Consider the following 10,791-nt stretch of genomic DNA (forward strand, 5'->3'; position numbering starts at 1 on the left):
TTTTTTTTTTTTTTTTTTAACTGACATCTGACTTTTTTTTTAAATTTTTTATTGGTGTTCAATTTGCCAACATATAGAATAATACCCAGTGCTCATCCCATCAAGTGCCCCCCTCAGTGCCCATCACCCAGTCACCCCCACCCCCCACCCACCTCTCTTTCTACCACCCCTTGTTCGTTTCCCAGAGTTAGGAGTCTCTCATGTTTTGTCTCCCTTTCAGATATTTCCCACTCATTTTTTCTCATGAGTCATTCCTTATAATAAATCTCAATCTCTCTCTCAGTAGATGTAGATGTACATTAAGGTAAGTCTCAGCCAAATAAGGTAAGTCAAGAAATTTCAAAAGATTTGCATCTTTGACAATAGTGTAGTTAAGTGGAAAAAATTACAGAAGAAAACTAGCAACGTTTGACAGACTTGAAATTTAGAAAATATACTTCTAAATATTTCATGGATTAAAGAAGAAATAAAAAAGAAATTAGAAAATATTGGAACTGTATTAATCAGCTGTGGGCTGCCGCCATGAAAAGCACAGACTACATGGCTTGAACAACAGAAATGTATTCTCTTGCAATTCTGGAAACCAGAAAGTCTAAGATCAAGATGCAGCAGTATTAGGTTTCTGATGAGAGAGCTCTCTTCCTGGCTTGCTGATGGCCACCTTCTTGCTGTGTCCTCACATTGCCAGGGGTGGTGAGGAAGGGAGCTTGATCTGGTGTCTCTACTTCTATCAGATCAAGGCCCCACTCTTATGACTTCATTTAACCTTAATTACCTCTGTATTGGCCTTGTCTCAAAATACAGTCACTTTGGGGGTACACAATTCAGTCTATAGCAAGAATTGAACAATAAAAAATATTAAATATCAGAACTTATTAATGTAGCTATTGACTGATAATTAAAGTGCATAGCTTTATTTATCTTACTGTTTTATTTTTTTATTTAAATTCAAGTTAGTTAAATTATAGTGTAGTATTGGTTTCAGGAGTAGAATTTAGTGATCTATCATTGACAGATAATACCCAATGATCATCCCAGCAAGTGGCCTCCTTAATATCCATCACCCATCTAGCCCATCCTCCACCCACCTCCCCTCAGGCAATCCTATTTGTTGTCTACAGTCAAGAGTCTCTTATAGTTTGCCTCCCTCTTTGTTTTTATCTTATTTTGCTTCTCCTTCCCTTCCCTTATGTTTGGTTTCTTAAATTCCACATGTGAGTGAACTCCCATGATATTTGTCTTTCTCTGACTGACTTACTTTGCTTACTGTAATACCCTCTGGTTCCAAGTTGTTGCAAATGGGCAAGATTTCATTCTTTTAGATGGCTGAGTAATATTCCATTGTGTATATAAACCACATCTTCTTTATCCATTCCTCAGTCAATGGATATTTGGACTCTCTCCATAATGTGACTATTGCTGATAATGCTCTATAAAAGTTGGGGTGCATAGGCCCCTTTGAATCAGCATTTTTGTATCCTTTGGGCAACTACCTACTAGTGCAATTGCTGGGTCATAGGGTGAGAAGTGGATAGCTTTAAAAGTAAATATTAGGAAAGAGAAAAGTTGAAATTAATTATCTAAGAATCCATCTCTAGTCTAGGATATAGAAAAGTAAAACAAAATACACTCAAAGGAAGTAGGAGAAAGACATAATTATGATGAAAATTAGAGAATACAAACATATCACAAATATCAACAATGCCAGAGGTTGCTTTCTTGGAAAAACTAACGAAGTTGACAAGCCACTGGCAGGATTAATTACCAAAAAAGAGAGAAAGAAAAAAAAATTAGAGATGAGAGTAAAAAAAGAGAGATTTAACTACAGAAACTACAAAAATCTAAAGAAACTTTAAAGGAGGGGTGCCCAGGTGGCCCAGCAGTTTAGCGCTGCCTTCAGCCCAGCCTGTGATCCTGGAGACCTGGGATCGAGTCCCATGTCAGGCTCCCTGCATGGAGCCTGCTTCTCCCTCTGCCTGTGTCTCTGCCTCTCTCTCCGTGTCTCTCATGAATAAATAAATAAAATCTTAAAAAAAAGAAACTTTAAAGGAATATTAACAGATTAATTATGAATTGTCAATCAATTATACTTAATTAATGCTGTTATACTTAATTTAATAATTATACTTAATTTATGCTGTTATATCCACACAAAAGCCTGCATACAGGTGATAACTTGTAGCAGTTTCATTCATAACTGTCAAAACTTGGAAGCAGCCAAGATGTCCTTCGGTAGGTGAATATGCAAATAAACTGTGGTACATCCAGACAATGGGATATTGTTCAGTCCTAAAAAGAAATGAGCTATCAAGTCATGAAAGGACATGGAGGAAACTTAAATAGTTGTTACTAATTTAAATAAGTCAATCTCAAAAAGCCACATATGGTATGATTTCAACTATATGACATTCTGGAAAAGGCAAAACTATGAAGATAAGAAAATGGTCAGTGGTTGCCAGAGATTGGGGTATGCAGCAGTGGGGGTGGGAGGGGAGATGAATGACAGAGCAAAATGCATTTTAAGGGCAGTAAAACCACCTTGTATGATACTAGAATGATGAGTACATGTCATTTTTATATTGGTCAAAATCCATAGAATGTACACCAAGAGTGAACCCTAACTATGGACCCTGGTGGTTATGACGTGTCAGTGTAGGTTCATCAGTTATAACGAGTGTACCACTCAGGTGCGGGGTATTTTTTTTTAAATATGGATTTTTTAATTATTATTTTTTATTTATGATAGTCACACAGAGAGAGAGAGAGAGGCAAAGACACAGGCAGAGAGAGAAGCAGGCTCCATGCACCGGGAGCCCGACGTGGGACTCGATCCCGGGTCTCCAGGATCGCGCCCTGGGCCAAAGGCAGGCGCCAAACCGCTGCGCCACCCAGGGATCCCCAGGTGCCGGGTATTGACAGTGAGGGAGGGCTGTGCATCCTTGGGGCAGGGGATGTATGGGAACTCTGTATATTCCAGTACATTTTGCTGTGAACCTAAAACTGCTCTAAAAAATAGTAGATTTTAAAAAGCAATTATGAGGTAGCCTGGGTGGCTCAGCGGTTTGGCGCCGCCTTCAGCCCAGGGCGTGATCCTGGAGACCCAGGATATAGTTCCCACATCAGGCTCCCTTCTGGAGCCTGCTTCTGTCTCTGCCTCTCTTTAGCTCTGTATGTCTCTCAGGAATAAATAAATAAAATCATAAATAAATAAATAAATAAATAAATAAATAAATAAATAAATAAGCAATTATAATTCCAAAATCTTTGAGTTGAATTGTGACTCCAAACAACAAATTGTCATTCTATACGTCAGCAGCAATCAGGTAGAAAATAACAAATTTTAAGAGATAACATTTACAATATCTTTAAAAATATAGAGAAATACCAAGAGTAAATCTACAAGAGATGTCCATCTCTTCATAGAGTAAATATAAAAATTTTATTGAAAGACACTATAGGATATTCATATAGAGGCATACTGAATTTGTGGAGAGAAATAATTAATACATTAAAAATGTTATCAAGTTTGACAAAACAATCCTAAAATGTAAATGGAAGAACAACGGACCCAGAATAGCCAGTACAGTGTTGAAAAAAAAAAACTACAAAGACTTGCCTCTGAATATCAAGAATTAATATAAAGCTCTAATAATTAAGGCAATGGGTAGACAAACTGACTAAGAGAACAGAGTAATAGAAACTTGATTCACTACAGAACTGGTCCTATAGATCAAATGGGGAATGGATGGTCTACAAAAATTGGATATCTATATAGAAGCATTGACATTGGACCCTATCTCACACAATTCGCAAAAATAAATTCCAGGTAAATTAAAGACTTAAATGTGAAGGACAAAACTAGAACACTTCCAGAAGTCCCTGTAGGAAAATATATGTAATATCTAGAGGTAGGAGAGGATTTCTTGCCCAAAAAACAGAACTGCAAAAGCTACAAAAGTCCATAAGAAAATTAAGAACTTTCATTTATCAAAAAAATCATTAAAAGAATGAAAAAAGTAAATATAAACTGAGAATATGTGTCAATTTCAGCATCCACATTATGAATATTCCAAGAATTCCTACAAATTAAAAAGGGAAATATAAACAATCCCCCCAAATGGGTTAAAGACTCAAACAGACTCATGGAAAAGAAAAGCTAAGGAGCCAATGAAAGTAAGAAAATGGATAATCCACCTTATTAGTAATCAGAGAAATGAACATTTAAACTGTAATGAGGGGGCACCTGGGTCCCTTGAGCATGGCACTCTTGATCTCAGTGTTATGAGTTCAAGAACCACGTTGAGCTCCACTATCATGGAGCCTACTTTAAAATTTCTTAAAAAGTCCTTAAAAGATGCACAAACCTTGTGACCCAGCAGTTTCACTCTTTATCTGTACCCTAGAGAAACTTTTGCATCCTTAGGGGAGATAGATACAGGAAAGAATGGCTAGTAGCCCTTCTGCAATAGCAACAAGGTAGAAATAAGTCTTCATTAACAGCATTGTTATTAAAACATTAGGGCATTTTCTTATAGTAGCATACTGTATAACAGAGAAGTAAATGAACTACAGTTTACATGCTACAAGGTTGAACTTTAAGAACATGATGTTAAGCAAGAAAGCAAGTCAGGAGTAAAAAATCATTGCCAGGGGTCAGGGGAGGAAGCAGTGGGGAGCTGCTCATCAATGGGCATAAAGTTGCAGTTTGGCCAAGGTAGGTTCTAGAGATCTGCCGTACAACATAGTGCCTGTGGTTAACAATACTGCATCGAACACTTAAAAATCTGTTAAAAGGGTAGAGCTCATGTTAAATGTTCTTACCTCAATTAAAAAAAAAAAAGAAATAGTGTAATAAATATTAATGGAAAAAAATAAGAGCAAGTCAAAAAAGTAGGCCAACAGTCTTGCATAATGATATGCAGTTTCATGTAATGATTACATATACATCAAATAAAGATAAACCTGAACAATATATTGTTTAGGTATGCAAATGTGGTTGGTAAAACTATGAAGAAAAGTCAGGGAAAAATAAAATTAAAATGCAAGATCCTTTCTGAGTGCAAGGAAACAGAATCTGGTTCAGGGATATGTATAGGAGAATTTCAAAGGTAATGGTAATGTAATTTTTATTACACTGGATGATGAATCATATTCGTTGTGTCTGTTTTAGTTTGCATCTACTTTATGTTCAATTACAAGAAGTTTAAAAATAAGTATTCCTTCACTAAACAAATATTATCGACTCACTATTATGTCTCAAGTACTGTTCTGGGTGTTTAGGATACATCAGTGAATAAAACATCCCTCCCTGCTTACCTGTACTTGCCAGGGGTCAGTGGTGGTAGTGCAAATAATAAACAAAAAACATTATAAATAAGTAAACTAGGTGGCATGTTCCAAGACAAGAAGTGTTATGGGAAAAAAATGTTGAGTAAGATAAATGAGAACAGGGTATGGGATGGGAAGTTTTGCCAAGAAACTACGTTAGAGAAGAGTAATCTAGGTATAAGGAAGAGTCATTTGAAGGCTTGAAGGCAGGAAAATGTCTAACAATTTGAAAAACAGTTAAGAGGCCCCTGTGGTAGAAGTAAAGTGAGCATAGAGGGGAAATAGTAGAACATATGATCAGGAAGGTACTGGTAAGGGGTGGAGGTGAGGGGTGAATGGTGGGTACAGCTTATGTAGGGATTTTGAGCAGAAGAGTGATGTATTAGTTTCTCATTGCTGCTGTAACAAATTGCCATACATTTAGTGGCTCTTAAAAACCTAAATGTATTAACTTACAATTCTATAGTTCCTCTGGGATAAAATCAAGCCTTCAGGGTTGGTTGTTTTTGGGGGCTGGAGAGGAGAATCCATTTGTTTGCCTTTTTCAGCTTCTAGAGGCAGTTCTCATTCCTTGGCTCCAACCTCCGTCTCCAAAGCTGGTGGTTTAGCAGCTCCAAAGCTTCCACCATCACACTGCCTTCTCTCTCTGACTCTAATTCTGCTGCCTTCCTCTCCTAAGGATTGTAATTGCACTGGACCCACTCTGAGAGTCTCCCTCTCAATAGCCTTAATTGCGTCTGCAAAGTCTCTCCTGCCAGATAAGTAATACTTTCACAGGTCCCAGGGATTAGGATATGGACATGTTTGGGGAAACAAGATTGGATATACAATACATCAAGATTGAATGTATTTTTAAAGGGATCCTGTAAGAGTAAATGTAAGCAATTAGGAAGTTATTCTAATCATCCAATTGAGAATTGATGGTGGCTCACACTTGACTGGTTGAGGAGGGGTGTGGGATCAGATACTGGATATATTTCTAATATAATGCCAACATTATCTCATAGTGGTTAGGATGTGGGATGTGAAAGAAAGGGAGAAGTCAAGGGTAAATCCCATTGTTTTTTCGCTTGAACAACCAGAAAGCTCAAATCACCACCAATTTGGTAGAGAAGACCATGGACTGAGTACAATTTCAGTGGAGAGATCCATTCAGTGGGTAGATTGAGAGAGACCATAAAATATAGGCACATCCTTATATAAAATACTCCTTGGTGATGTGACTCTGCCACTCCTGCTATCAAGGGGTGAAGGCTACTTCTCCATCCTTTGAATCCAGAATGACTTTGTGACCGACAGAATGTGGTAGAAGTGATAGCATGTGACTCCCAAACCTAGCCTCCGAAGGCCTTGCTACTTCTTACCCCCACTCCCTTAGAAAGCTGTCCTGAGACTGCCACTCAAAGAAGTCTGGTCTAGCTTGCTTGAGGATGGCCAACTGAGTAGAGCAGGGACAGTTACCCCAGGGAGGCCCTCCACATCACCCAGCCAACCACAGGCAACAACCACCGGATATGTGATTGAGACATCTTACGCCACCCAGCCCAGTTGAGTTTTTAATGGTATCATAATGTCTGTTCCCTCTGTCATTCTTTTTGTTTTGATTCAATGTTGCTGCCAAAATATGCAAAGACCTCACCTGTGCGGGCTGAGTCGTTGGATTCCCCTGCCCTCTGGCTTCTGATTAGTTAAGGCCAATAGAGTTCCCTGGCCATCCTTTAAAATATCTTGCAAGGGGCACCCCGGGTGGCTCAGTGGTTTAGCACCACCTTCAGCCCAGGGTGTGATCCTGGAGATTTGGGATCGAGTCCCATGTCCGGCTTTCTACATGGAGCCTGCTTCTCCCTCTGCCTGTGTCTCTGCCTCTCTCTCTCTCTCTGTGTCTCTCATAAATAAATAAATAAATAAATAAATAAATAAATAAATAAATAAATAAAATCTTAAAACAAACAAACAAACAAATAAATAAATAAATAAAATATCTTGCAAGGCCATTTTTTTTTAATATTTTGCAGGATCATGGACTTTAGAATGCTTTAATTCCTCACAGTGTCCCTCAATCTTACACATGACTATTGTCTAATCTTTTAGTTTCATATTACTTTTATAGCTGCTGCATTAATTGTGTTTATTCTAATGAAGTCAGTTTTTATATATGGCTACATGTGGTTTATCATATTTCACCATTTCTTCTTAAAGAACATTTCTTACCTCTCAGTTACAATTAATTTTTCCCGAGTTTCTCTGTGAGGGGTAAATACTCTCGCTTTATTTCTGTGGATTCTGTGAAGGGTAAGCACTCTCACTTTACTTTTCTGAAAACACCTTCATTTTACTCAGACCTTTGAATGGTAGTTTGAGTATAGAATTCTATGTTCACATGTAGTTTCCTTTGGCACTTTTATTTATTATTCATTTGTCTCTGGCCTTCATTGTCGAAAAGTCTACTGTCAGTCTAATGGTCATTTCTTGGTAAAGGATGTATGTGTCTTTTTCTCTAAATGCTTTTAAGATGTTATCCCCATCAGCCCTGATCCGCACCTTTGCCTATCGAATGACTTTGTGTGGATTTATTTTTATTTACCCCACTCAAGACTCATTATATATCCTGGGTCTGAGTATAAGTGTTTTTCATAATTCTATAAAATTCTCATCAGTACCTCTTCTTATGTAAAATAGTAAGAGCAAACAGGGTGCTGTGGGTTAGTCTACTACCTTTAAAGTATCCTGTATCATCCCTGTGTTACTTAAACAAGATGGTTCCTAATGACCTGTTCACTCAGGTTGTGCTGTTTTACACTCACCAAAGTTTCAAAGTGCTACCCCAGTTTAGTTTCACATGTGGGTCACAACTAGCTTGGATAGTTTTGGATTTTTTGTTTTGTTTTTCTAAAGTTTTAAAACCTCTTTCTATTTCTTGTTTGGGAGAGCAAGTCCACACCTTTTTCACTAAGTCTCTTGCATTTTCCAGCGTCATACCCGCATCCAGGAGTCAACCCTACAGGCCAACTTCTGCCTGCAGCTAGCTTTTTGCAGCACCTGGGAGCTAATAATGTTTTTTTACATTTTTAAAGGTTTGCAGAAGACGGAAGGGGGAGGGGAGAGACCATACAGAGTGAAGCAAATGAGGCACTCACCTGGGATACAAAATTTAAGGGGGAGCCAAAAAAACTCTATGATATTTTAATATAACACACAAGAAATCAAACTGGCAAATTATGGCCTGTTTTTGTACAGGCTTAGTGGAACCAGGGTCAGGATTAGAATGAGACAGGCTCATGCAGGGGCAGGGTTGAGTCCTGCCTTTATTTAAAATTGTAATATTTTGTTCATCATGGATCTTTTTGCATTAATGTAGATTTTTACAAGATATTGCACTGAATATGATTTATTTTGATGACCAAGGTTTTTGGTAAATTTTGCACCAAAAGCAGGTGCCTGCCCCACTTGCCTCACCCTAGGTCCAGCTGCACCTAGAATCCTTATAATCTGGCCCTTCCAGAAAAAGTTTGCTGGCCCCTGCCTGCTCTTATCTGCTGCTTGGATTCCATTCTTCTTGAAGACTTTTCTTTTTAAAGCTCACTGACTTTGGTTGTAATTTGATAGATTTAATTTTAGACTGCTGCCCAAGTATCATTCCAGGATTTCTTTGAACTCCTGAGTAAGAGACACCATTTCTTGGATTCCATATTGTCTTTTGGACAGAAATTATCTCCAAAAGTCCTCTTATGTCTGGAAACTATCTTAATTTTGCTCCTGCATTGACTGGTAGTTTGACTAGGTATAAAATTCTAACAGAAAATTTATTTTCCCCCTGAACTTTGAATACTTTGGCACACTGTCTTCTAGCATTTATTATTGCTGACAAGAAGTTGCAGGTAAGAATTCTGATACTAGTCTGATTTTTCACTCATTTTTTTTTCTCATAAGCAATTTGTTACGATCTTTCCTTCATCCTTTGTGCTCTGAAATTGCCCAGTGATACAATAGATGAGAGTCTCTAGTCATATATCCTGTTCAGCTCTGGGAAGCCTCTTGCATTTTGAGGCTCACACTTCATTTTTTTCTCTGGAAATGTTTCTTCCCTAAATACTTTGATTAAATTCCTGTTAATCTGATGCTGAACATTCTTACTTGATCCTTTATCTTTCTTTCCATCTCTTTACACTGATATTTTAATTTCTGAAACCACATTTTTTAGTTCCCAAGAGCATGTTATTGTTCTAATTTTTTCATTTTCCATGGCACACTTTATGTCCGTATTTTATGGGTATGCATCATGATTAATCACTGATATTTCCAAGATTCTACTCGATGTAGAAGTTTCTACATCAATTTCAATTTGATGTATTCTTTTGGTAGGACTTTATATTTGCATATTTGTGACCAACAGAGAAACAGATAATCGTAAGGTTTATTTTTATAAGATACATATTCTAAGGGTGCCTGGCTGGCTCAGTCAGTAGAGCATGTGACTCTTGATCTCAAGGCTATGAGTTTGAGCTCCATGTTGGGTGCAGAGATCACTTAAAGATAAAATCCTTCTTTAAAAAAAAATAAGATACATATTCTAAATTTTAAAGCAGCCATCACTTTTTTAAAAAAATTAAATGAGAATCTGTTTTTGTCTTCCTGCTTGAGGTAAGCATTACACAATGTCAAGATGACCAGTTAAGTGGAGGCATCATTTTCTGGGCTGTAACCAAAGTAAGTCAATTGGAATGGTTGGGGCATTGAATCCAGAATTTTAGCCTCAATAATTCCATATTTATTCTCTTCATATTCTCTTCTCCCTCCATATTCAAATCTCTCTTCTAGAGAGATCTTATCTGTGATGCCTGTTAGTACAAAAGCAGCTTCTCTCTCTCTCTCTTTCCATTTACCCCCATTTTAATGATCATGTACCTATTTTGGGGGGGGCAGGGTCGAGGGGACTCCCAAGTTCTGCCCCATGAGGCAAAAGATCATGTAGAATAAGAGTCAGGTAATGTGGTGTTGGTCACACTTCTGGCAGGAAATACAGCCTCTTGCTAATCAAAGTATGGTTCTTGACCAGCAGCCCGGGTATTATGGGGGGACTTGATAGAAGTGAAGAATGTCAGGCCTTAACTTAGACTTAATGAATCCGACTTTGCATTCTAACAAATCTGCAGGAGAATTGTGTGCACATTAAAATTTGGTCAGCATCAATTCAGTTTCTCTGAGCTGAAATTTTCTCTGAAATGAAGTTTCAACCCCTACATAATCTTATCACTCTAAAATCCTACAGTTTTATCAATGAGTGGAAGGGAAGAGCCCCTCTTTCAGAAGGACCCAGTAACTATCTTTTGACATTTTGTCTCACAATTAATTAGATCCTGTGAGTGAAGCTGTGAGGTATCTCGTTGAGATCATGGAGAATGGCAGAAGCTGTCCACGTGTGGATTCAGGAACATAGGTGCAGTCAGAGAATGTTCTCTAAGA

Source organism: Canis lupus, chromosome 25 (assembly GCF_003254725.2).
Source record: "Canis lupus dingo isolate Sandy chromosome 25, ASM325472v2, whole genome shotgun sequence".
Classification (NCBI taxonomy): Eukaryota; Metazoa; Chordata; class Mammalia; order Carnivora; family Canidae; genus Canis; species Canis lupus.